Source organism: Gadus macrocephalus, chromosome 9, assembly GCF_031168955.1.
Source record: "Gadus macrocephalus chromosome 9, ASM3116895v1".
In the NCBI taxonomy this organism is placed as follows: Eukaryota; Metazoa; Chordata; class Actinopteri; order Gadiformes; family Gadidae; genus Gadus; species Gadus macrocephalus.
Genome location: NC_082390.1, coordinates 22,670,543 through 22,695,932, shown reverse-complemented (window position 1 = coordinate 22,695,932; position 25,390 = coordinate 22,670,543). Strand labels below are relative to the sequence as shown.

At 47.0% G+C, this 25,390-nt stretch overlaps 2 long non-coding RNA genes across 3 annotated transcripts in view; both read left to right on the top strand.

The window, feature by feature from the left end:
* Window positions 1–25,390, top strand: part of LOC132464886 (uncharacterized) — a 160,590-nt gene that overhangs the window by 84,219 nt on the left and 50,981 nt on the right. The window lies entirely within an intron of this gene.
* LOC132464885 (uncharacterized) overlaps window positions 1–25,390 on the top strand; it is a 42,041-nt gene that overhangs the window by 15,041 nt on the left and 1,610 nt on the right. Inside the window, exons 2-3 of one of the 2 annotated variants that reach the window (XR_009527376.1) lie at window positions 20,233–20,258; window positions 22,957–23,167. This is a non-coding gene — a long non-coding RNA (uncharacterized LOC132464885). Of the gene's footprint in view, window positions 1–20,168; window positions 20,259–22,956; window positions 23,168–25,390 lie in introns of those variants that run through there. The other variant, XR_009527377.1, reaches the window with a different exon arrangement.

Below are 25,390 nucleotides of genomic sequence, written 5' to 3'. Positions count from 1 at the left end.
AGTGGCGTAGGCATGGGCAAAACGAGTGTAGTGATCCACTACAACAAGAATATACTCAAATCCCTGCTTACAGGTCTCCAAATGCAAAAGGTCTATGGAAACTAGTTCAAAGGGGCGGGTGGTGACAATGGATGTCATTGGGGCTCTGGTGGCTTTGTGCGGCCGCTTTGCTTTAAGGCACTCACACACTTGGGTCACAAAATGTTCAGTGTCACTGTACATCCTAGCCCAATAAAATCGGTCACATATCAGGTTTAGAGTCCTCTCAACCCCCAGATGTCCCATTTCTTTGTGTAACTCATGAAACACTGTTTGATGATGCTCTTTTGGTAGGACAAGCTGACATTTCTCTCCTGCCTTTCTGTAAAGGATGCCATCATTGACACACAATTTTTGCCACTGTCTCAGTAAGACTCTTACATCTGCAGATTCACTTTTGAGAGACTTTCTGGAAGGGCGCTGGTTGTTATTTTTGTACCGCAGAACTCGACCAACGACAGGTCCTCTCTCTTGACTCTCTTTAATCTGCTCTGGTGTTAATGGTTTAGTTAAGGTAGGTAAACTTGCATCACTCACCAAGTCCAATGTGTTTATGTGAGCTGTCGTTACCCAGGCTGGCGGAGTGTCTTTCTGCACTATAACTCCCTGAACAGACGCACTGATCACCTCTTGGTTCACTTCTTCCGTACACTGTTGCATGAATTCTTTTATGTCCAGTGGCATACGGGAGAGGCCGTCCGCATCAGCATTGTTTTTCCCAGGTCTGTACTTTATGGAAAAGTTGAAATCTGCCAGTTCAGCCACCCACCTGTGACCTGTGGCGTTGAGCTTGGCTGTCGACAGGACGTAGGTCAAGGGGTTATTGTCTGTATATACAAGGAAGTGTGGGGCATGATACAGATAGTCCCGGAAACGTTCACATATTGCCCATTTTAGTGCCAAGAATTCCAACTTCCCTGAGTGCATGTGGTAATTCTTCTCAGGTGGCGTTAGTGTTCTGGAGCTATAGCCAATTACTGCCATTTTCCCGTTTTGTCTTTGATAAAGTATAGCACCCAATCCCTCCTGGGATGCATCACAATGTAGGGTAAAGGGTTGTGTGAGGTCTGGGTACCCGAGGATAAGAGGCTTGATTAATTTATCAATGAGAAAGATCAGCGTCTCCTGATGTGTGGGTGTCCAGTATATGGGAGTGTTAGGGGGGAGGTTACCTTTGCTTCTGGTGGTGGTGACTTTGTTCCTATACTTTGACTCGACAGGTGGCACTTCCACCGAAGAAGCAGAGAGCAGCTGGTAGAGAGGCTTTGCGATTTTTGAGAAGTTTGGTACATATGCCCTGTAATATGATAGAAATCCAAGCATTTTTCTCAAATCTCCAACTGTTTTGGGCACTCTCTCTTTTAATGCTTTGACTGGCGCCACTTCAGCCGGGTCCATTGTATAGCCTTCGCCAGACACCATACGCCCCAGAAACCTCACCTTCCTCTTAAACACTTCACATTTGCGTGGACTGAGCTTCACCCCGCGTTTCTGGTATCTCTGCAACACAGTTCGCATGTTATGGACATGGTTTTCAAAGTTTTGGCTGTGAACGAGGTTGTCGTCCAGGTATGGTTGACACATGACATCCCTCAGACCCACTAAACACTCTTCCATGTTTCTCTGGAACTCTGCGGGGGCTGCACTCAAACCAAAGGGAATTCTTTCCCACTGGTAGAGGCCCCAAGGTGTTATGAAAGCAGTCAGGGGTTGGCTTTCCTCATCCACAGACCCTTGGTGGTAAGCCTTCCCTTGATCCAGCACGGAGAACCAGGAGCTGCCGGTGAGCGAGTCAAGCATGTCTTGGATGCGGGGGATGGGGTGACAATCATGGACAGATTTTCTGTTTAACTCTCTGTAATCACAACACAATCTTAAAGATCCATCTTTCTTTCTCACGCATACGATTGGTGATGCATATGGTGAACTAGGGGTGTGCCAAATAATCGTCATGACGATGCTAATTTTCACGATCTACTGCATCGATTGTTGACGCCAAGAATCGATTATTAATTAAAAAAAATGAATAATTAAAAAAAATGAATAATTAAAATTGCATGAATGGTTGGCGAACATCAAGCATTTCCGGCCGCGCGATACTGCGACAAGTCATTCTTAAACAAAACATGGAGGAGACAGAACAAATTCGCCCGGCTCCTACATTTCAAGTCTGATGTTTGGAAACATTTTGGCTTTAAAAACAAGGACGGTAAAAACGAAATTGATATGACGAACGCAATTTGCAAACACTGTTACATCGCAATGAAATACTGTGGAAACACAACAAACTTAAGGGCACACTTGCAGAGGCGCCATCCAGAAAAACAAGAGCCGCCAGCGCCACAACCACTGAACAACGCTAAACAAACAACATTCGATTGCAAGCTAGCCCCAACATCTACACGCGCAAAGAAGATTACAGAGTCAATCACCGAGTTCATTTGCCAGGATTTGCGACCATATAGTGTGGTGGAGAACCGTGGGTTTAAAAAAATGATCAGCACACTGGAGCCTCGCTATGTAATCCCGAGCCGGAAACAGTTCACTGAAGTAATGGTCCCACAGATGTATGGTGAGGTGAAACTACAGGTAAAAGAATCCCTGGACTCCGCCGAATGCATTGCACTAACGCCTCGTGCCCACTGCACCGTCAGTCAACGGACGTGGGAAGGCGTGGCTGACGGATGGGGGAGTAGTCTTTGCAGAGGCAACCGTCAGCCAATCAAATCGCTTCGCCGGGTTCTTCCCGCTTCTTCCTGCTTGTTGCGAAGCAAGATGACCCGCTTTCCCGCTTTCCAGTATCGTCAGAGCCCGAGTCGCGTCACAGTGCTTACATTTGCATACGCGATCTGATTGGATGACGGATCCGTCGCGGCCGAAAAAGTTGAACATTTTTCAACTTTTTGACGGTGGCGAACGCTCCAAGTCAACGGACGGATCCACAATGCATTGCGCGACCGTCCCCATTCAAAGTCAATGGGCAACGGACAACTGACGGAGGTAGTGGGCACGGGGCGTAACGTGCGATGGGTGGACTTCGCGAGCCACGGAGTCATACATCACAATTACATCTCATCATATAAACGAGGGCTGGGAGTTAGTTTCCCATGTATTGCAAACCAGGGCTTTGTTCGAGTCTCACACCGGCACCAACATTGCACAAGTGCTTAGGGCAGCACTCGAAGAATGGGATCTGACTGACAAAGACCCTGCAATAGTGACTGACAACGCATCGAACATGACAATCGCCGCTCAGCTGGCAGATATAGAAAATAGAATAGAAATAGAATAGAAAGCCTTTTATTGTTATTGCACGAGTGAAGTACAACGAAATTTTTAGTAAGCTTTCCCAATTGGTGCATTCGAGAAAATAAATAATATATAAATAGAACAAGAACAACAGTATACCAAATAGAAATGTAAATAATGTAAAATAAATAATAAAGTAAAATAAAGTAAAGTACAATACAGCAGTGGGAGGTTAGGGGGTGGTCAGTCAGTCGGGGGTCAGTGCATGTGTGTGTTCAGGGTGGATACAGCTTTAGGGAAGAAGCTGTCTCTGAACCGTGAAGACCTGGTTCTGATGGACCTATAGCGCCTGCCAGAGGGCATCAGGTCAAACAGGTGAAAGCCAGGGTGGGAGCTGTCCTTTATGATTCTCTCCGCTCTGCTTAGGCAGCGGGAGATGTATATGTCCTTCAGGGAGGGGAGGGGGCAGCCAGTGATCCTCTGTGCGGTGTTTACCACTCCCTGGAGTTTCTTCCGCTCTGCCTCAGTGCACTGTGAAAACCACACTGAGATACAGAACGTCAGAAGACTCTCGATGGTGGAGCGGTAGAAGGTCACCAGCAGCTTCTCTCCCACGTTGTTCCTCCTGAGCACCCTGAGGAAGTGAAGCCGCTGCTGAGCCTTCTTGACGACCGCCGCTGTGTTGGCAGTCCAGGAGAGGCCAGCAGAGATCATGGTGCCCAGGAAGCGGAAGGTGTGGACTCTCTCTACACAGTCACCGTTGATGTAGAGGGAAGCCGGGTCTGCTCTGCTTTTCCTGAAGTCCAGGATTATCTCCTTAGTTTTTGCGATGTTCAATGCCAGGTTGTTGTCTGAACACCACGATGTTAACTTCAGGATCTCATCCCTGTAGGCAGACTCGTCTCCCTCTGAGATCAGTCCAACCACCGTTGTGTCGTCCGCGAACTTCACTATGGTGTTGCTGAGGTGGGTGGGACTGCAGTCGAAGGTGTACAGAGAGTAGAGGAGTGGGCTCAGCACACACCCCTGTGGAGAGCCTGTGCTGAGGGTGCGGGTGGAGGAGAAGTGGGGACCGAGTTTCACCTTCTGGGGTCGATTTGTGAGGAAGTCACTAATCCAGGAACAGGTGAGCGGGTCGAGACCCAGAGCTGACAGTTTGCAGACCAGGATAGCCGGGATGATGGTGTTGAAGGCTGAGCTGTAGTCAATGAAGAGCATCCTGACGTAGCTCTCCCGGTGTTCCAGGTGACTCAGCGCAGCATATGCCACGTTTCAGGTGTTCACACATTAAATTTAGCATCCCAACGTGCCCTGAAACTCCCCGCTGTCAGCAGATTGCTAGGGAGAGTAAGACGGGTGACAACTTTTTTCAGACGCAGCACTGTTGCGTCCCACGTACTGCGTGAGAAGCAAGCTTTGTTGAGCCTCCCTCACCACAAATTGATAACCGACGTCGCCACTCGATGGAACAGCGCGCACGACATGCTGGAGCGCTTTTTAGAGCAACAGCCTGCCATCCACGCTGCGCTCTTGTCTACCGAGGTACGGAAGTCTGAGAAGGAAATCTGCACACTCACCGATTCCGACATAACAACTGCAGAGGAGGTTGTCGCTACCATGAAACCCATGAAAGTGGCTACACTCGCCGTATCAGAGGAGGGCAGTCCAACGCTATCGATTGTAGCACCACTCCATGCCCAACTCGTCCATGAGCTCCAAGACAAACCGAGTGATTCCACCTTCACACGGGAGCTAAAAACCAATGTGCCAGGATCTTAACAAGAGATACTTAAACGAAAAGGAAGCTCTGTATAAAGCCTCGGCTCTTGATCCCCGTTTTAAGGCCTTGCCTTTCCTTTCCGAGGATGAGAGGGAAGATGTCTACAATGGAGTAACTGCAGAAGCCACCAGGACCAAGTGGGCATTACAGGTAACATTAACAGCAATAGTTGAAATGTATTATAGAAATATAAAATATGAACGGATGTATTCACAGTTTATAAAGCATAAATAAGTAATAAATACATATCTTTAACTAAATTCATAAATAAATAAATCCATCATAGGTAAATGCAGTTGTCATTGGAAATGTATTGTGCAAGATAAAATAATTCATCATTCTGAAGATTGTGTTGATTTACTATTTAGGCAGACCCAATGGAGGACAGCAGCCCAAACCCTGACCAAGAAGACATGCCTGCTGCATCTTCATCAAAAACATCTAAACGTTGTTCTCTAGCTGACCTACTTGGACAAACTTATGCAGCAGGTAAGATAAAAAATATGCTACCACAACATACTGAAAGAAATATTCTTAGTGAGTGTTTCCTAATTTGGGGATGCCCCACAAACACATGCATACGGCATTTAATTATAATGTAATGTAACAAATAACATGGTGATGATTTAATGTACTGAGTAATATAGTGTATATATCCATTTTATTTATGTATTTTTATTATGGCCTTGTCCTCCTATACTGCAGGTCCTGCAAAGAAACTGAAAACTGCTGAAGACCAGGCGAAAGACGAGATGGCAAGATACAAGGAGGAAGCATCCCTGGCGCTTAGTGATGATCCTCTTGGCTGGTGGAAAGAACATGAGGGCCAGTATCCTTTTCTGTCTCGAGTAGCTAAAAAACACCTGAGCATTCCAGGTACTAGTGTCCCCTCAGAGAGTTTTCTCTACTGCAGGGGACATTATCTCTGCCAAAAGGAGTGTCATTTCCCCTGAGCACCTGGACCAGCTTCTGTTCCTAAACAAAAACATAAAGCACTAAGAATGGCATTATAGCTGTTATTGCTAGTTCAACACTTGTTCATTTGTTTTTTGAGTGGATACTGGACACTGGACACATGCAGTTGATGCATTTTGCTGCGAGGGATGTTTGCAATATATATATATATATATTTTTTTTTTTTATATAGTTTTATAAAGCCTATTCACTTTTTGTGGCATCAGTTTGTCCTCTTATGTTTATGAAATGATATTGTTGTTATAATGGCAGCTACTTCCTAAATAAGAACAACTTTCCATTTGTTCACCTTCTTTAATGAAAGATAGCAGTGAAATGACAATAACCAAACATGTCATGAGCAGCTAAAGGTGCTGGTATGTTTACATCTAAATAGTCATTAACTTCCGGTTCCGTTATGTGTAACAACATAGAGGTCCGTAGTGCAATATTCCCTATCTCCCCCTGAGCCTTTAACACTCTTAACACAAAGGCTGATTAAAACAACAAAACAGCACCAAACGAATGGTTGGACGACCTATGCGCCACAAAAACGAGCGGAAGGCCCAACATGAACACAATGCCCACAGAACCCATCAAAGACTACCCCATAGCAAAGTCCTTATGCCAGGCAGGCACACCGGCCCTCCTGGTGGACCGGCGCAAGTCTGTCGCCGGCGGCACATCGGGTGGCGGTGGGAGAGGGGCCATAGGGGCCACCAAGCCCGGCGGTGGCGTATGAAGGACGCCATGGGCCGGCACGATAGGGGTGGGCTGCATCCCGCGCCGGGGAGAGCCTGCAGGTGGCAGTGCCGGTGGTGGAGCGGGCCCTGACTCCGTCACAGGCCTCACCGGGCCGCTCACAAGACCAGGCAGCCGCGGCGTTGCACTAAGTGCTGGTACAGCGACACGAGACGCCAGATCGTCATAGATCGATCGAGGCGGGGGCCGGTCGCTGTGGACCGGGTAGAACTTGCGCAGGAATCTTCGGTTCCGATTTGAGCTCCTGCCCGACCCGTCAATCTTGATCACGTACTGATCGTGCTGGCGCACCTCAACGACACTGCCCGTCCTGTCCCACTTGTTAGGGTGAGGTCCCGTCTGGTTCTGTACACGGACAAAGTCCCCCACCTCGAGAGGAGGGAGGCGTTTGGTGTGCTCCGCCCAAGCGTCAGCTGTGCGGATGTGGCGTTTGCGGAGGGCCTCCTCCCTTGCCGTCAGCGTCTCACGCCATGTTACGTGCGGCCTGTACCTCCCAGGTGGAATCGGGATGAAGTCGCGGATGGGCCGGCCGAAGACACACATCGCCGGGGATAGCTTTGTGTCAGGGTCCGGCGTATTACGGTACTGGAGTATCGCCCTCTGCACAGCGTCGGTGTCGAGTTCGCCTTTCGGGCCTGTATTGTCAGTGATGAGCCGCTTCATCGTCTTCACCCCGATCTCTGCGCGGCAGTTGCTGTGGGGGAAGGCCACCGATGAGAGGCGGTGGTGTACGCCCCATCTGTGAAGGAAAGACCTGGTCTCGGCGGCGGTGAACTCTGGCCCCCCGTCCGATGCAAGCTCCTCCGGAGTCCCGTACGTGGCAAAGGCACGGCGTAGGTGGCATATGAGGTCTGCGGCGCCACCCGTCGCCCTCGAGATGATTGGCCAATTCGAGTAGCGGTCAACTATCACAAGATAGTGCACACCCCTGTGCATGAAAAAGTCTGAACACACAGCCTGGAAGGGGTAAATGGCCATGACAGGCGGGGTCGGCGGCGCCGCGGGCTGAGAGGGCGCCATCCGGTGGCAGTGTTCAGTTATTCCGAGTGGCGCAGATGTCAGTCGACATGCCTGGCCAGAACACAGACGACTCCGCGCGGGCGGTCATCATGGAGACGCCTTGGTGGGCAGCGTGCAGGGCGCTCAGCACTTTGCCACGGAGTGAGGGTGTGCGAGATGGCAAGATACAAGGAGGAAGCATCCCTGGCGCTTAGTGATGATCCTCTTGGCTGGTGGAAAGAACATGAGGGCCAGTATCCTTTTCTGTCTCGAGTAGCTAAAAAACACCTGAGCATTCCAGGTACTAGTGTCCCCTCAGAGAGAGTTTTCTCTACTGCAGGGGACATTATCTCTGCCAAAAGGAGTGTCATTTCCCCGTATCAGAGGAGGGCAGTCCAACGCCCTCCTCTGATTACCAGAGAGACTACCCTATCCTTGTACAGGACCACCCCATCAGCTGATGTGATATCCTCGCGGTACTGGTGGAAGCCAAGAATCGCCACCGGCATCCCAGCCCTTGACTCGGGGAAGCTGTCTGCCGCCATCTCCTCCAACGTGCGCATATCGTCGCTGCTGCTCATGGCCTCCCTGACACGGTCCCATGTCACAGACTGCAGCGATTCAAGCCCCGCAGCGCACCAGGCCAGGTCGCCCTCCTCAACATCATCGGCCACCGGCCCTGCCCACCGTATGAGAGACAGCACATCAGCGTGTGCGCTGGGTGAGAGGTGGGTCACCATGGCGGCATTGTCGTCTGGAAGATCCATGGGCGACGGGCACAGTGTGCCGACCGGCCTGCGCGACATGGCATCTGCAGCCCTGTTCTTCATCCCGGGGACATGAATGATGCGGACACGATAGCGCAGGGTCTTCTCCTTGAGGTTCCTGAGATGGGGGTTTGGTATGTCGTCGAGTGCTCTGTCACCAAGGAGTTTGAGTAACGGCTTGTGGTCGACTGCCACAATCAGGTCCCTGCAGCCCAACACGAAGTAGCGCGCTTTGTCCAAGGCGTCAGCGACCGCAAGCGCCTCGCCCTCTACAGGCGCGTATCTGGACTCGGCCGCGTGTGTGAACCTGCTGCCAACCAGGGTCACCTTCCATCCATCAGCGCAGCAGAAGGGCCTGACCGGCGTGCACTGACAGTGCTTCTGGAACAGCCAGAAGCCGACGCCCTCCTTTGACCAGTCCGTTGCGAGGCATGTCGGCTTGGACTTGTCAAAGATGCGGACGCCGCGCTCGATCTCCTGGACGATCTCCTCCTTTGATTCGCGGAAAACGTTCTCTAATTCCGGAGACCACTCGAAGCGTACCCCATGCAGTAGGAGTTTCCGGAACGGTTGCATGCGTTCGGCCATACTGAAGGCGTAGGCCACTTGGTTGACCAGTCCGAACCAGGACCTGACATCGGTGACGTTGCGCGGTCGTGGGAAGTCTCGGATAGCCTCCAGGTAACGGCTGCATGGCCGTACGTCAGACATGGTGATTGTGAAGCCCGCAAAGTCCACCGAGGGTGCGGCAAAGACACATTTTTCCGGGTTGAGGATGATTCCGTTCCTGCCACAAACGTCCAGCCATTGTGCCGCCTGGAAGTAACTCTCCTCAACTGTATCAGCCCACAGGAGTGTGTCGTCCACACACTTGGTCTTGTTGCCGATGTCCGCAACCACCTCATCATAGCGCCGTGAGTAACCGTCTCCCGACGCTATGTACCCCTGTGGCGCCGAAAGGTACCGGTAGCGCCCCCATGGTGTGATGAACGTCGTCTTGTGGCGGTCATCTTCATGCAGTGGGACGCTGTGGTAGCCATTCCAGGCGTCGAATACAGTCTTGCATTTCCCACTGGGCACCTGTCTCGCCTGGTGGAAGGGAGATTGTGTGTGGTGGGTCTCACGGAGCGCATGCTTGTTCAGTGCTTGGAAATCGACGGTACGTCGTGGCTTGCCGTTCTTCTTTGCGCAGATCACCATGCGGTGACACCACGTCACTGGCGTGCCAATGGGCACTTCTTCCAGCACGCCAAGACGAACGTCCTGGTCAAGGCCCGCCTTCACCTCACCTTGCCAGTGTATGGCGACTGGGATGGGGGTGTGGCAGGCGACCGGCGTTGCATTCTCATTGAGCATGAGACGAAGAGGTGGACCAGACATTCTCGGCAAGGGCTGGTGGGGACATGTATTGAATGTGCTCTGAGTGTATAGTCCAAGTAAGTGTTTCCGTAGAGCTCCCCTGTTAGCCTCCGTGGCCGGCATGGGGAGCGTGGTTGGCTTGGTCGGAGGTTCCGCACGCCGCGGGCAGTCACATGGGTCTGAGGTCGCAAGGTTGACCTCCCCGAGTGTTGGGAACCTGTCTGAGATCATGCCCAGGTCCACACAGGCTGTACGAGACAGGAATATACGGTCTGAGGTGTCAGTCACGTACGCGATCTGGCGCGTCTCCAATCTCCGGGCGTCGCTGCTGTTACCAGCGAACCTTACGACGGCGGCCCCGAGGATCCGTATGCCTTCATTATTCGCGGCCTTCATGGTCATGGATACAGGAATGAGGTCGTCTGTGTTCAGGCCCATCTGTTGGGCGACCTTGACGCCGATCAGGCAGCTCTGGCCCCCCGTGTCAGCCATGGCAGGCAGGGTCACAGTGCGGGTGCGTTTCCGGAGGTCGAGGCCCAGTGCTTTGTAATCCTCGTTTTCAATGCTGAGTGTGAGGTGGATGTATGGCTGTGAGTTGGACGGGCGCTTCATCCACTTGTCACACATGTCATCATACAGGTGGTGAGCGAGGGGGAGTGTGCGTACCATGTCGGCGGTGCTGGTGAGTGTGCACAGCTCGCCGAAGGCGGTCGCCTGCTGTTCGTCGCACACCCCATCAGTCTCCTCCGGTGCGGGCCTAAATGACCGGTCACCCAGGCAGGCCTTGTCGAGGTGGTTTTGACGGTTGCATTTCCACGTCTTGCCCTACGCGGGGCACTCGGCGCGCCTGGCACGCCACTGAGGCGTCTTGCCGTGGCCTGCCTCGCCGCAGTAGATGCACGTCCCCTCGGCCTTGGATTGCTCCGCTCTGGCGCCCCCTCTGGCTCGGACGTCCTGCTGCTTCCCCCGTCGATATGAGCTGCTGATAGTGTCCGTGCTCTGAGGGTCAAGCAGGCGTGACGCTGAGCGCTTTCCTGACTCTTTGGCTTCGATGTACTCTATTATGTCCTTTAGTGGCATATCCTGATTCTTTTCGCCAAGCAGATCGAGCTGTATTTCTTGGTCTGCTATGCCGCGGGCGATCACATCGCGCAATATTTCCTCTGTGAAGTCGTTGACTTGGTCACACCCCTCCTTAGTGCATGTCATATCGTATTTACACGTGCCTGCCTGCCCCTTTAAGCGAGCATGAAATGATCGGATGGGCTCTTCGTGTCCCTGTCGCATGTTAGATAGGGCCACTCGAGCTACGATTGTGTTTTCTGCACGGACAGAGAGTGCCCTTATGGCAGAGAGAACGTCCTTTTCATCACTGTCCACTAGGCTTTTGCCTGCAGCACGGGTGAGGTCTTTTCTCAGATCCTCCTCACAGCACTCTAGCAGTTGTGTGACAACATCTGATCCAGTTAGTTTAGTGCCCCTCTTGTACTCACCCCAGCGGGTTAGGAAGTATGACCAGGTCTCGGCTGTTCCAGCCAATGCTATGGACGGGCGCCTGAGTTTCTCCACTTTGGCGTTTGCGCGCGGTTCCCTGGGGGCTGCAGTGTGTGTGGTCACGTGTATGTTCAGCATGGCCACCACCACCGCTACTTCCGCATGTGTAGCCACATAGTCACACTCCTCGATAGGGCAAGGCACATCTATCCTTGGTTCCACAGTTTTATAAAAAAAAAAATAAAAAAAAAATGTTCATGGGCTCATATATTCAGGTTCCCGGGCGACGTTACTTGTAAATACACTCGCGGCCCACTCGTTCGTCTGATCGCATTTTTTCGCGACGTCGGAGGCGTCTGCTTGGCTTCATCCAGGTGTTTGGTTATAAATAAGAACAACTTTCCATTTGTTCACCTTCTTTAATGAAAGATAGCAGTGAAATGACAATAACCAAACATGTCATGAGCAGCTAAAGGTGCTGGTATGTTTACATCTAAATAGTCATTAACTTCCGGTTCCGTTATGTGTAACAACATAGAGGTCCGTAGTGCAATATTCCCTACTTCCAAAAGGGGAAATGTTTGAATGTTTTCATTTCATTGGTTTAAAGGACCACTGAGGCCATGTAAACGGCACTGATTATCCTTATTTTGTTATTTTAAGTTTTATAAATCCTTAGCACTTCCTGTCAGTGTATCCAGTAATAGTCGTTTCAATAAATACAGCTATGTATGAATTGAGTTGCTTTGAGTTATCAGTTGAACACACTATCCAGATCATACACAGCCAGTCAGCCACTGGTAATGGCTTAATTTTTTTTTAACAGTGTTCAGTGAAAATTCGCAATGCATCGCAATAATTCAAGTATCGCGATGCATCGTGATAGAATCGCATCGTGGCATGTGAATCGTGATACGAATCGAATACCCACCCCTATGGTGAACGTGACTGCTTTATCCAACCTCGGTTTAGCAGGCCCTGCAGATACTCTTTGACTTCCTGATGTAGTGGTTTTGGAACTGACATGTACGTTTTCCTTACTGGGGTCGTGTCATGTAGGGTGATGTGGAGCTTCAAAGAAGGAATAAAGCCTACATCATCATCATTAAAGGCAAACGCATGACACTCCTCTCTCAGTAACTGCCTCACAGCCTCTCTTTGGGCCTCACTTAAGTGACTGAGGTCAACTTGGGGATCCCACTGAGCTGGTTTTGGGGTTGTTGTCTTGTCATCAAATATTTGATTCGTCATTTCATTTGGTACTGGGTCACTTTGTTTACTCTCCTGTTGTTTGTCTCCCTCACCCATATTTATCTGTTGTTTTAACAGCATAAGTGGTCTTGAAGGTTTGTAATTGACCAATGACTGTGCGCTGGTTCAGGGTGATGTCCTGTTTATTTGTGTTAGCAATGGGGATTTTAACATATCCTATCCTCTCATTAGGGACGGTGATGAGCCCCTGCTCAACAGTGACACCCTCTGGTAGTGTAGGCTCTTCACTAGGAACTAAAATAAGGTCCTGGCCTCGAAACTGGGCCCCAGCATTTGCTTTGACAGTAACCATGGTGACCTGTTCAGCAGCTAACTTGATTCTTCTTTTTCCTGTGTGCACAATGCCTACATCTCCATCTTTGTCTGAGGTCTGAATGAGTTTTAGCATTGCTTGTGCTGTTTTGAATGTTACAGAAAAGGCTTTACACACTTGATGGATGGTCTCAGACTTTGTGTGTTGCATGGCCACATCACCTACTACTTCCTCTATCACATTGTAGCCGATTATCGGCTGTTCTGCTACATTTGGGTCACTAGACACAAGGATGGGCACTAACAGTGGCTCTTGGAGAGCTGAGTCTCTGCCTAGTCTGAATCTTACCTCCACCCAACCCAAGAAGGGTATTTGTGTCTGGTTCGCAGCCACTCCAATCAGCTGCTCTGACCCCAACAGTTCATCAAGAGGTCTCACCGTGTGATGTGGTAAGTTCCGTTTTCTCCATTCCTCATTAATGACACATGCCTGGGCGCCCGTGTCCCACAATGCTTCTACTGGAACGGTGTCCAGCTGGCAATGGATGAGACATCTCTTCCCAATCAGGTTCAAAAGTCTTTCTTCTCGACGAGGTGGAAGGTAGTTGACTTTACTTGTAGCTATAAGAGGTGTGTGAGGGGGTACCGTACTCTGCTTGTTGGGACTGACAGAACAGTCATGGGCTACTGAGGGTCCCTGCTCAGCAGCCCTCTCCCGTTTCCCTGCTCCTCTCTGCTCCGACGACAGCCTCTGGACAGGTGCCCCTCCTGGCCACATTTATAGCAGTGCCTGCAAGACTCACCCAACTGAGCTTCTTGGCATGCCCTGCAACCGCTGAGTCTTGGACGGTTGTAAGTGGCCGTTCTCTCATTTAGATTTTTCTTAGTAGCCTCAACTGTTTCCAGCATCATCTTTTTGATTTCTCTCATTTCAGCCTTTAGACCCTCTATGAGTTGACTTGTGCCGGTCTCTGGCTCTTCATTCTTACTTTGACTTTTCTTCCCCTTTTTGACCATCTCTCTGTTGTTTACCGTGTCAACTCTGTCATCCCAATGCTCAGTTTCTCCTCTGTGGGGTGGCTGGTAGTCATGTGAGTTCACCTCCGCCCGCACTTCACTGAGTCGCGGGGGCTTGCTCATGGTTACTTTCTTCAGTTTTTGCTGTCTTTCTTGCTCTAAGTTTGCAGCTTCACTTACTCGCTCAATAAGCACTTCATCTGTTACAGAAGGACTACTAAGATAAGGCTTCAATTGGAACTTAACCGCATCACTCAACAGTCCTGTATCTACTTAGTAGGGCTGGGAATCGATCCGAATTTCCTGGATCGATCCGATTCATAAGGTCACGATCCGATTCGATCCACGATTCGATCCGATTCGATTCGATATCGATCTATTTACAGACATAATGCAAATAAATACTGTCCCATAGACAAAACAGCTCCATGTGTTTGTGATTGTATCTGTGTCCGTGTAAGAGGGACACAGAGAGAGAAGAGTCAAGAATCAAGTATTTATTTTAGACAAAAATCCAAGTATTATTTGAAATTTAAGTAACATATCCATGGCAGAATTAAAACAATGACCAGAACTAAACAACAATGACCAAATAAAATATAAATAAATTACAATTAAGTGGCCCTCTATATTAGAAAACTTATTATAAGTGTGCTAGATGGTAATAACATAGGCCTACCCATGGCAGGAGTAAAACAATAGACAGGAACTAACCAACCAGCTCAGCCACAAGAACAAAGTGAAAAAATTATGCCTGACTGAGAAGAGTCCTAGTCTTCAGGAATTGTGTAATTTTTCTGGAGAAAAAGGAGCTGGTCAACATGCTGTGGAGTGAGGCAGCTCCTTTGAGCACTAACAATGTCTCCAGCTGTTGAGAAAACTCGTTCAGATGGGACACTGGTCCCAGGTATGCAAAGATATTGCTTTACAAGGCCTGCCAAAAGAGGGAAATCCTCTGCATGCACCTGCCACCATGTCAGTGGATTTTGTGAAAGAAGAATAGCTGGCACTTTCCTGTAGGTGGCGATCTCTTCCTCTGCCCTTTCAGTTGTTGTTTTCTTCTGTAGTGGAGTTGGTGGTGTGTACGCCGACCCCAGTAAAGCCATCAGAGCAGAGTCTTTGGGCCTCTTTGGTTGAGTTGGTGCAGGTTCAGGTGCAGGTGCAGCCACATCCATTGAACCATGGGTGTTCTCTTGCTCTGGTGTAGTGTTCTGATGCAGAATAATATTACAAAAGAAAATAATACACAAATTAACCTGAATTCAGTCTTTTGCAGCTCAATTAAGAAAAAATAGTCTCAATATTCAAATGGGCAAACTATATAATCTGCAAACTTACATCGGTTGATGGGTTTGGATGAGCAGCTTCAGAGGTCAATTTCAAGAAGACAGCATCACGTGCCTCATCAGACAGGAACGGTAGGGTCTTGAAACGTGGATCCAAGGATGATGCTACACACAAGGTCTCCTTTAGGCCTTCATATCTATATAGAGGAACATATATCACTTTAGATAGATAGCAAGGTAGGTCTACAGTAAATGCAGGAACAGTCATGCAAACACTATTATGAATAGTACAGTTTTAAAAAATCACTGCTCTATTCTATGAGAAGATGAGAACAAAATCAGAGACAAATCTATTTAAAAACTACATATGCATTTCAGTGCTGCGTACTACTACACAGCCATGTTGAATGAACATACCTTGAACTCAAGTTCTGGTGGACAGCAGTTTTGAGCTCCTTAATGATGGACGTGTCTTCGGCAGTGCATGCCATCTGATTAAGCAGTTGAAATTGCAGCGGGGCAACCATTGACATGGTAGGGGACTCCTCCTCAGAGATGGCTAGGGTGGCGGTCTTCATGGGTCCGAGGCATCTAACCACGTCCTCTGCAGTGGTGATGTCCGTCTCAGTCAATGTGCAGAGGTCATTCTCCCTCCTGCGGACGTCGGGGGACAGCAGCGCTGCTGAGATGGCTGGCTGCTGCTCGAGGAAACGGCCCAGCATATCCAGCGAGCTGTTCCACCGGGTCGTGACATCCATCACGAGTTTATGTTGCGGCAGTTGAAGTAGCTGTTGCTTATCTTTCAGTGAGTGGCTCGCAGTGGGACTTCGGTGGAAGAACCCAACAATCCGCCGTACCCGCCCCAGTAAGCGTGCGATAGCAGGAGTTTTTAGTCCTGCTTGGGATGCCAGGTTGAGGAGGTGGGCGAAACAGCCCATGTGAAAACGACCCATCAAATGCACCGCTTTCACGATGTTGGCTGCATTATCCGTAACAAGAGCGGGGTTTTGTCGGAAATTCCCCACTTTTCTATGGCTTCAGCGAGCAGGTCTGCGAGATTGCTTGCAGTGTGGCTAGTTTCCACTGCTCTGGTCTGAAGGACGCTAGCGGCTAGTCTCCACTCCTCGTCGATGTGATGGCAAGTGATTGTCAGGTAGGACACAGTATTTCTCGAGGTCCAGCAGTCACATGTCAACGCCACCCTCTCGGCAGATTTCAGTGAATGCACAAGGGCATTTTTTGTTTTCGCATACATTCGTGGAATCACCGTTTCGCTCAGATGTTTGCGACTGGGCACGACATAGCGTGGTTCAAGCCTCTTGATCAGTAGTTTAAATCCAGAATTTTCCACTACGCTGTAGGGTCGGAGGTCTTTACTAATAAATATTCCGACACCCTCGGTTATGCTCAAGGCACGCATAGAATTCGAGGGAAACTTAACCCCAAATGCCTTTTCCAGTGCTGTTTGGCTCGCGGCAGATTTAGCTAGGTTGCCGTGGTGCCTGGATAAATGGTTGCGGAGATTCGTGGTATTGCCACTATATTTTACCTCTGTCTGACACAGTTTGCACACTGCTTTTGTTCTGTCTAGTTCGTCTTTGTCCTCGTAACGTCTGAATCCGAAGTTTTGCCAAACATCAGCCTTCATTCCAGAAGGTGATGTCAGTGGTGCCGCTTCAGCCATCTCGCTAGCTTAAGTTTCGGTTTCGTTTAGCGGGCACTTGCTTTTTATAGTGCGCCTTGCGCGTCAAAGAAAATAGTGCCTTTAGTCACCTGGAAAAGATCGATCCAGACATTTTTGGATCGATATCGTGCTTTTTGAGCGTGAATCGATATCGGATCGCGGATCGATTTTTTGAACACAGCCCTACTACTTAGCGAAGGAATTTTCTTTGAATTAGCTCTGGGCTAAATTGCTCACCTTCATCTTCCTCACTTGATTTCCACAATAATTTTTCTTTCAGTTCAATGGCCCTGAACAGGAAGGTCTGGGCTGATTCTTTCGGGTCTTGTGATACGTTAAGCAGCCGATGCAGCAGATCTGAGGAGGTGTCCACTTTAAAGTGACCTCTGAGGATGATCCTAAGTGCGGGAAGTGTCAGTCCTCTCTTTATTTCGAGCATCTCTCTCAGATGCAGGCCTGGACTTACTGCACGGGTGACTGCCTCAATAATCTCTGCTTCACAATGTTGTTTCCGCTGCCCAGCATCTATCTGGTTGATAAGACTTGTATAGGACAGTTTGTCCTTCTGACCTGCCTCTCCAATCTGTCCATGAATCCGAAACTCTCGCCTCAGGGTCACCTCTGGCGGTTTGGTCAATATTGGGGTGGTGGGCTTGACATCTGCTGACAGTGTTTTTGTTTTGAGTCTTTCTTCCAGCAGCCCAATTTCCCCCTCAAACTGTTTTCGAGTGTCATTCTGTTCCTGTTGTAGTGTCTTATACTTGGCTTTCAGGTTGTCTAATTCACTTGGCTCCTGATGTATCACATCTGATGTACTTGGGCTTGACTGCTTTAGAGAACCCACGAAGGACAGAAGATTCTGCAGAAACTGCTGAAACGACTCCAAGTCTTCGTCATCCTCGACTTCATCTAAGGTAGTCTCAGCCAATCTGATAAGGGCACGGCGAGCTGTGCCGTCAAACCCTCGCGATGGCTCACTACACTTTAGGTGTTCGCACACAGCGATGAGCTCCAACTTCTCCAACGTCAGTAGTGTTCTGCTTACTTCGTCCTGCAACTGTTCCATGGTTCCCTCCTCCTACTTTTGATCCAGGTTCGTCTCCGTCAGGTGGACCACAGGCTGGATCACCCTCCTGGCTAGCTCGCCAAAATATGTAGCGTGGCACAGAATGCAAATCCAAAGGCTCAGTCTGGTGCTACACATTTATTGTTTGGGTTCCTGCAAAATGCAAGAAAATGAAATTATAAGTGACAATGAATAAACGGTATTCTTCAGTTGTACTCAACTGCAGGGAATCTCCTTGTCTCACGTAATCAAAATAATAACAAAATAACATAATGCATAAAATAGAGTACTACACCATTTCTGACACTATAATGTGTAATATGTTTGCCAGTTACATAACAAGTCTCTGAAATAATACATAATAATAATAAAGGATACACTGCCTAATTATCCTATATAAACAAATGTCATAAAATAGCCAAATAGTAATTAAAATGTTTCTGTTCATTTAAATGTAACATAAGGTGTTAAATGGGCACTTTATATTATCAGATCTAAATTAAAGCTAAATTGTATTACAGTGGACCTTCTATTATCAATAACATTATACTATTGCCCACAAAGTCAATACAATAGGACACAATGGTGAACTGCAGTTTAGACCACTTCGTATTTACAAACAGATAATATAACAGTAAAACACCAGTTTCTTAATGAACCTTCATAAACGGCCATAACAGTCCCCAGAATCATAACACGAGCAGCGGGCTCCCTCGTAAGGGCTCATTGTCAAGGCATCCGCCATGTGCCCGTACCACTATCCTAACGGCCGCAACACTACATTAGCTGCTAACTGGCTAATCAGGACGGTGATGCGGTGAGCCGCTCATAAACACCTTATAACATAACACAGTGTCATCATCATACAGTAAAACCATTCTCGCCATTCCCCATTCTAACCCAATATCACCAGCTTACCTGCAAAATGCAAGAAAATGAAATTATAAGTGACAATGAATAAACAGTATTCTTCAGTTGTACTCAACTGCCGGGAATCTCATTGTCTGACGTAATCACGCGAGATTTTCACCCTGTTACTTTCCCGCCACTCTGCTGCTACTGTAGCGCATTTGCCACCTACTGGCGATTTATGGGTAGTACACCCTCACAACCACACCAACAAACATGAACACTGTATACTGCACTCGAACTCAAAACAATGACTCTCCCTCCGCACACACATGAACATGTGGAAAATGTATACGCACACCGAACCATAGAAATACTCGCCCAATGAGCGTCAACAGACGCCACCCTGCGCCACACAAGCCATCTCATAAATAGTATATCTTAGTTTATTACAGCTGCCTGTAGGACCTTCTACACTTCAAAGTGAATGTATTTGTATATTTATCCTGAAATAGGTCCTTAATAGGCTATACATTATTAGAAGGGGGATTCTTCACTTGCATGTGAAAGGGTTAAATGCAACTATTCATTGTTGTCACACTATTATACCCTGTATATATATATATATACAGTATATATATATGAGTATATTATACTCAGGAAAATGGTTTCACAAAATGACTTGGAGCTGATCACTCATGCATTTGTGTCTTCGCGTTTAGACTATTGTAATAGTTTGTTTTCTTGTCTAAACATAAAGGAGCTGTCTCGCCTGCAGTTAGTGCAAAACTCTGCAGCGAGAGTTCTGACTCGCACCAATAGGAGGACTCATATAACCCCTATTCTTAAAGCTCTTCATTGGCTGCCAGTTTCGTCCAGGATCAATTTTAAAATTTTGGTTTTAACGTTCAGAGCTTTGCATGGCCAGGCTCCGCCTTACATCAGTGATCTGATCCAGCCTTACACCCCAACTCGGGCTCTGAGGTCTGTGGATCAGAATCTGCTGGTGTTGCCACGCACTCGTTTCCGGACCAGAGGAGACAGATCCTTCCAGGCTGTTGCTCCCAGGCTCTGGAACGATCCGCTCTCTCTGCGTTCGATGGAGTCTGTTGACTCCTTCAAAAAGCAACTAAAGACCTATTTGTTTGCTCATGCTTTTGCTTAGCTGTCTTGGGGCTGCTATGTCACCTAGTTGTCTTGGCCTTTTAAACTTAAATTTGTATGTACTTCTTAACTGTGTATTGTTATTGTTTTTGTTTTAACTGTGAAGCGCTTTGTGACCCTGGTCTGTGAAAGGCGCTGTACAAATAAAGCTTACTTACTTACTTACTTACTTACTATGCCATCAAAACTAACTTTGTGTTTTTTTTCTTCTTCATTTGCATATTTATGGGACACTGAAGACCATTCAAAGCTCACGGCAGAAAAGGTATCAAACTTGCATTTCATAATTGTATCCGATACACACAGAGATGGCCTCTTATTGGAGTAAAAGGAGGCGAGTCTTGTCCAAAGCAAGGGAGACAGAGAACGAGATTTTGCAGCAATTACATTTAATTACAGTTAATCAGGCTGAAAATGCCCCCCCCTAGCTTACCAGATCTAGCACTGTGTGGGACAACTTCAGAATTCGAGAACAGTCCTTGCCAAAACACTACAGACAGTGATGCAGTGAAAGAGAGGATTTTAGTGGGTTATCCAGCTCTGATGAAAGTGAGCCTGAGGAAATGAGTTTACAAGCTAAACTAAAGCAATGGGCATCAACTTTTGGAATTACTCTTGTTGCAGTTACCGCTCTTCTGTCAATATTGAGAGTACACCACTCTGAGCTGCTTAAAGATGCCAGGACACTTCTTGGCACACAAAAGAAAATAGCTGTGCATGCATTAGGTGGTGGTGAATATATCACCATTTTGGATTGGCTAAGGGAATTTCATCAAAATTGAATTCAATCCATTTGCCTAGCTGCCTTCAGACAATTCGGTTACAATTCAACATCGACGGTTTACCCATTTTTAAGAGTTCAAAAGTTCAGTTTTGGCCAATTCTTGCGATGCTTGATTGTGATTACACAAAAACCCCTTTTATCATTGGTTTGTTTTGTGGAACTGGAAAACCATCTAGTGTGTATGACTACCTCAAAGAATTTGTCAATGACTTTACCCAGCTACTGAGGAATGGATTGACCTTCAGAGGTAAACCTCTAAAGGTGATGGTGTGCTCCTTCATTTGTGATGCTCCAGCACGTGCTTTTGTGAAACAGATGAAGTTCCACAATGGGTACTCTGGGTGTGACAAGTGCAATCAAGTTGGCGTGTGGCAAAATAAAATGACATATCCTGAAATAAATGCCAGGCTTAGATCAGACGAAGACTTTGCTTTAATGCCAGACACAGATCACCACCTGCGACCTAGTCCCCTTACTGGCATTGTTCAGATGGTAACCCAGTTTCCCATTGATTACATGCACCTCTGCTGTTTGGGTGTAACAAAAAAACTCATTCTTTTCTGGATGAAGGGCAAAAACCTGGCCATAAGACAGCCATCTAATGTCATCTCAGCTATATCATCTAAACTGATTGCTCTCCGTCCCCATATTCCATCTGAATTTGCCCGAAAACCACGAGAGCTGACAGAGATAGAAAGATGGAAGGCTACAGAACTAAGGCAGTTCATGATTTACAGTGGACCTGTGGTCCTAAAGCACAATCTACCAGAAGAGATTTTTGAGAACTTCCTGTTGTTTTCCGTGGGTGTGTTCTTATTACTCAGCCCCAACCTCTCTGCACCCATGATTGATTTTGCCAATCGAGTCCTAACAGCATTTGTTAAAAGCTTTGGAGATGTATATGGTCAAGGAGAAATTGTATTTACAGTTCATCAGGTGATACATCTAGCTGATGTGTACAAACAGTTTGGTGCCCTTGACCGTGTCTCTGCATTTCCTCATGAAAACTTCCTTGGAAAAGTAAAAAAAATGTTGCGAAAGCCTCAACTACCATTACAACAGGTAGTCAAGAGACTGTCAGAGGTGCCTCAAACTGTTACTCCACCTCCAAGTAAGCAACCCCTTTTGTACGACATACACCAGGATGGTCCTTTGCCTCTGCAATTCAGTACTGCCAAACAGTACAGAAAGGTAGTAACAACAGATTTCTGCCTGTCAACAAAGACTGGGAACAACTGCATAGCAGTAGGACAGGATATTGGACAGGTCCAAAACATTGTGCTATCCTCTGGTTCAGTCTTCATCATCTACAGACGATTTGGGTACAAGGAATCCCATTTCACATATCCCTGCCCCTCGTCTCGAATAGGCTGTTTTCAGGTCCATACGTTGGTAGATGATCTTGAGGTTGAGCTCCTTGGGGATGTCAGCAGAAAATGTGTGCTTTTTCCAGACCAAGACCATTATGTTGCCATCCCTCTTCTTCACCAATCCTAATTCCTTGTCTTCTGCAATCCAAAAAAGAAAAAAAAAAAGTTTTTTTGTTATTGAACTTTTTCTTTATATCAAATACACCAGTCCTAAAATCGAATTAATGAACGAAAAAACAAAACAAAAACGATATACACAAATAGCCAAAAAATATATATCTGAGTGGTGACAAACTGCTGTACATCAGCTGTGAATGATCTGAGTAGTTAGAGTGCTTCAGCTGAGTAGCATTGTATACTCTTCCTGCGAAGTGCTTTTTTTTTCTTTCTATTTGTTTTGTCTTTGAGAAGGTAATTCTGGGGAGGGGGCATTTGCCTCGAGCCCGGCAAGCCTTTGAAGATAGTTAGGTTGTAGATAGTTAGGCTTAGATAGTAGTTAGAGACGACAGGTTTCAGAGTACGTCTTCACCCAAGTTAAGCTGGTGTATGCAGTTCTCTCACCACTTATGATAGTGATTCAATTTTCAATTACATTTTATTTGTATAGCCCTTAATCACCATTACAGTCTCAAAGGGCCAAATATTTCTGAGACTGTGATCAACTGTGATCACTGTTGATCTTGCAACATACACACTATGTTATATATAACAACAATGACTGATATATAGGCCAAATATATTTCTACGGCTTCTTTTTCACACTCAAAACACAGCGATTTTTTATTTTCTTTCATTCACCTCATTGACAGATGGCACAGGTGTGGAAGGTCGTCGAATTCAAAGATAGGAGCACTACCATAGTGCCAAGCAGCTGGTTGGAGGAGGCAGGGGAGTCATGGAATTGTTTCTGGCCTCCTAGTTCTTACGATCATATCCGCCTCCAGAAGGCAGTCGCGCACCACCTTCCTCCAGGTGCAGCGTGGGACGTGCACGGTGACGTGAGGGTCTTGGTTAGCTGTGGTAAGGAAAAATGCTGCATATGAAAACGTTTCTATAAGATTCAACTTGCTAAATTTCACTAATGCATGCCATTCACTTTCAGCAACATATGTTAAGGCAAAGGACTACCTGAAAAAGTCCTTACAGTGTTTAACATCAGACATACAGTCAGAGGCTGAAGACCCTATCAGAAGGAAAAAAAGGTAAAAAACAAAAAATGTTCTCCTCTCCAGAGGTGAATTGGGCCACACATTCCCGCTATCCATAAGACCCTCCCAACCCTCTAAGCCCCTTCCTTGGATAAACGACTCCCTTCAATCGATGCGCTCTAACCTCATGGGCTGCTGAGAGAGAATGGCATAAAACTAACAACCTATCAGATTTAACACAATACCAGTAACTATTATCATCTTTTGCTTACAATGTCACAGCAGCGAAAAAGTCTTGTTACAATGACAAGATTCACAATACAACTGACACCCGGAAACTGTTCTCTACTTTCAAATATCTACTAAACCTTTCCCCTCTTGCTACAAACCTCACAGCAGACCCTTATGCTTCATTCTTTACTGACAAAGTGGCTGCTAATAGCAGGCAGTTCTCTGAACCATCCACAAGCAACTTATCATCTAGGGCCCTATGATTTCATCAAATTCCGTTTTTTCCGTTTTAATTTTCCTGAATTCCGTTTTTACACTTTAAGCAATTGAAATCATCAAAACGAGTGTCAAATAAGTGCGAACGAATAAAATTCTTACAATTTATTCAGATAGAAGACTACATTTATTAAAACATCCCAACATTGCACTGTTTTTAGTGCTTCAAATAAAAACAACATGACATAAATAATAAAGTGCTTAAAAACTAATTTTTTATAAACTCAAATTGTGGTTTGAAGGGGCGTGCCCTGGCTACGGCGTTCATTGTTTTTTATATGGATTTTGGACTTCAAGTGGTCATCGCACATATCTTTGCGTTTCCAATCGATAGTATGTTGACATATTCTACAAAACAGCTGATCACCTGAGTGATAAAAGTGTTTTGGATATTGTTCGGCTCTGAATTTGGGGGTTAGAACCGAATTAAGGGAGCTTCAACTTCTTCTTCGGCTACTTGTTAGGAGCAGGAGCGGGACCTATTGTTTGCATTCCCGCCACCTAGGCTGGAGTGGTGGACCGGGGATTTTTTTTTTTACACTTTTGTGGCAGTGACTGCTAAACATTCAGTGACGTTAATGTCACCTGTGTTGTTTCCCTTTTCCCTCGAAACTGAATTTCACCAAAATAATGGCGAATTCCGCTGCATTCCGCTGCATATTGTAAATGTGACGTGTGATGTGCCTTGTCCCTGTTACATGTTATATGTGCTGCAGAAAAGGAACCTGCTGGAGTTATTTTACTGAGACAGGCCTGTTTTAAATTGTAACTTTGTTACTTTTAATACTTTCCTGTATAAATTATAAAAAAAAAAATATATATATATTATCAGTAGATTCCGTTTTTATTGTCAGATTCCGTGATTCCGTCCGCGTTTTCGTTATCGCGGAAATCATAGGGCCCTAATCATCCCTCACTACCTTCGAAAAGCTCCTGAAAACTCAGCTCTTCCTAGAATGACTCTTGTCCTAAAGGTGCGGCCACACCAACCGCGTTGCTCGCGTTGGACACCGCGAGTACCGCGCCTAACCTGAAGCTTGACCGGTGTGTGGTGGTTCAACGCTTCCACCGCGTCACCGCGCCACCGCAGCTAGATGAGTCCATGTCCATGCAAGTGAACGGAGCGTTCCCTCTTCGTCATAACTATCAAACCAAACATCCTTCACATTCACTGAGCAAAAATTATGAAATTAAAATGCACATTTCTCGCTATTTTTTTTTCCATAAATGCATTTAATGGCGTAACTATGTAACTATTTCCACCCAGAATAAAGAAAGATGTCGGCCGTGGCTGCGCTGGAGTCCGAGGTAGGAAACCCAAATGCCGCGTTTGGGTGCATGATAGAGCTTAGATCGGGTTAGATTAAATAATCTCGGATATAAATAACACTAATCGGGTTAAATAACTTCACATGGTGTGTCTGGTGTGTTTCCAGCATTCGTAGTGTTGATCAGCAGAGAAATAGTCCGCCAAGACGTTGAGGTTGCTGAGCAACCAGAGACTCTGTCCATGCAAGTGAACGGAGCGTTCCCTCTTCGTCATAACTATCAAACCAAACATCCTTCACATTCACCGAGCGAACATTCT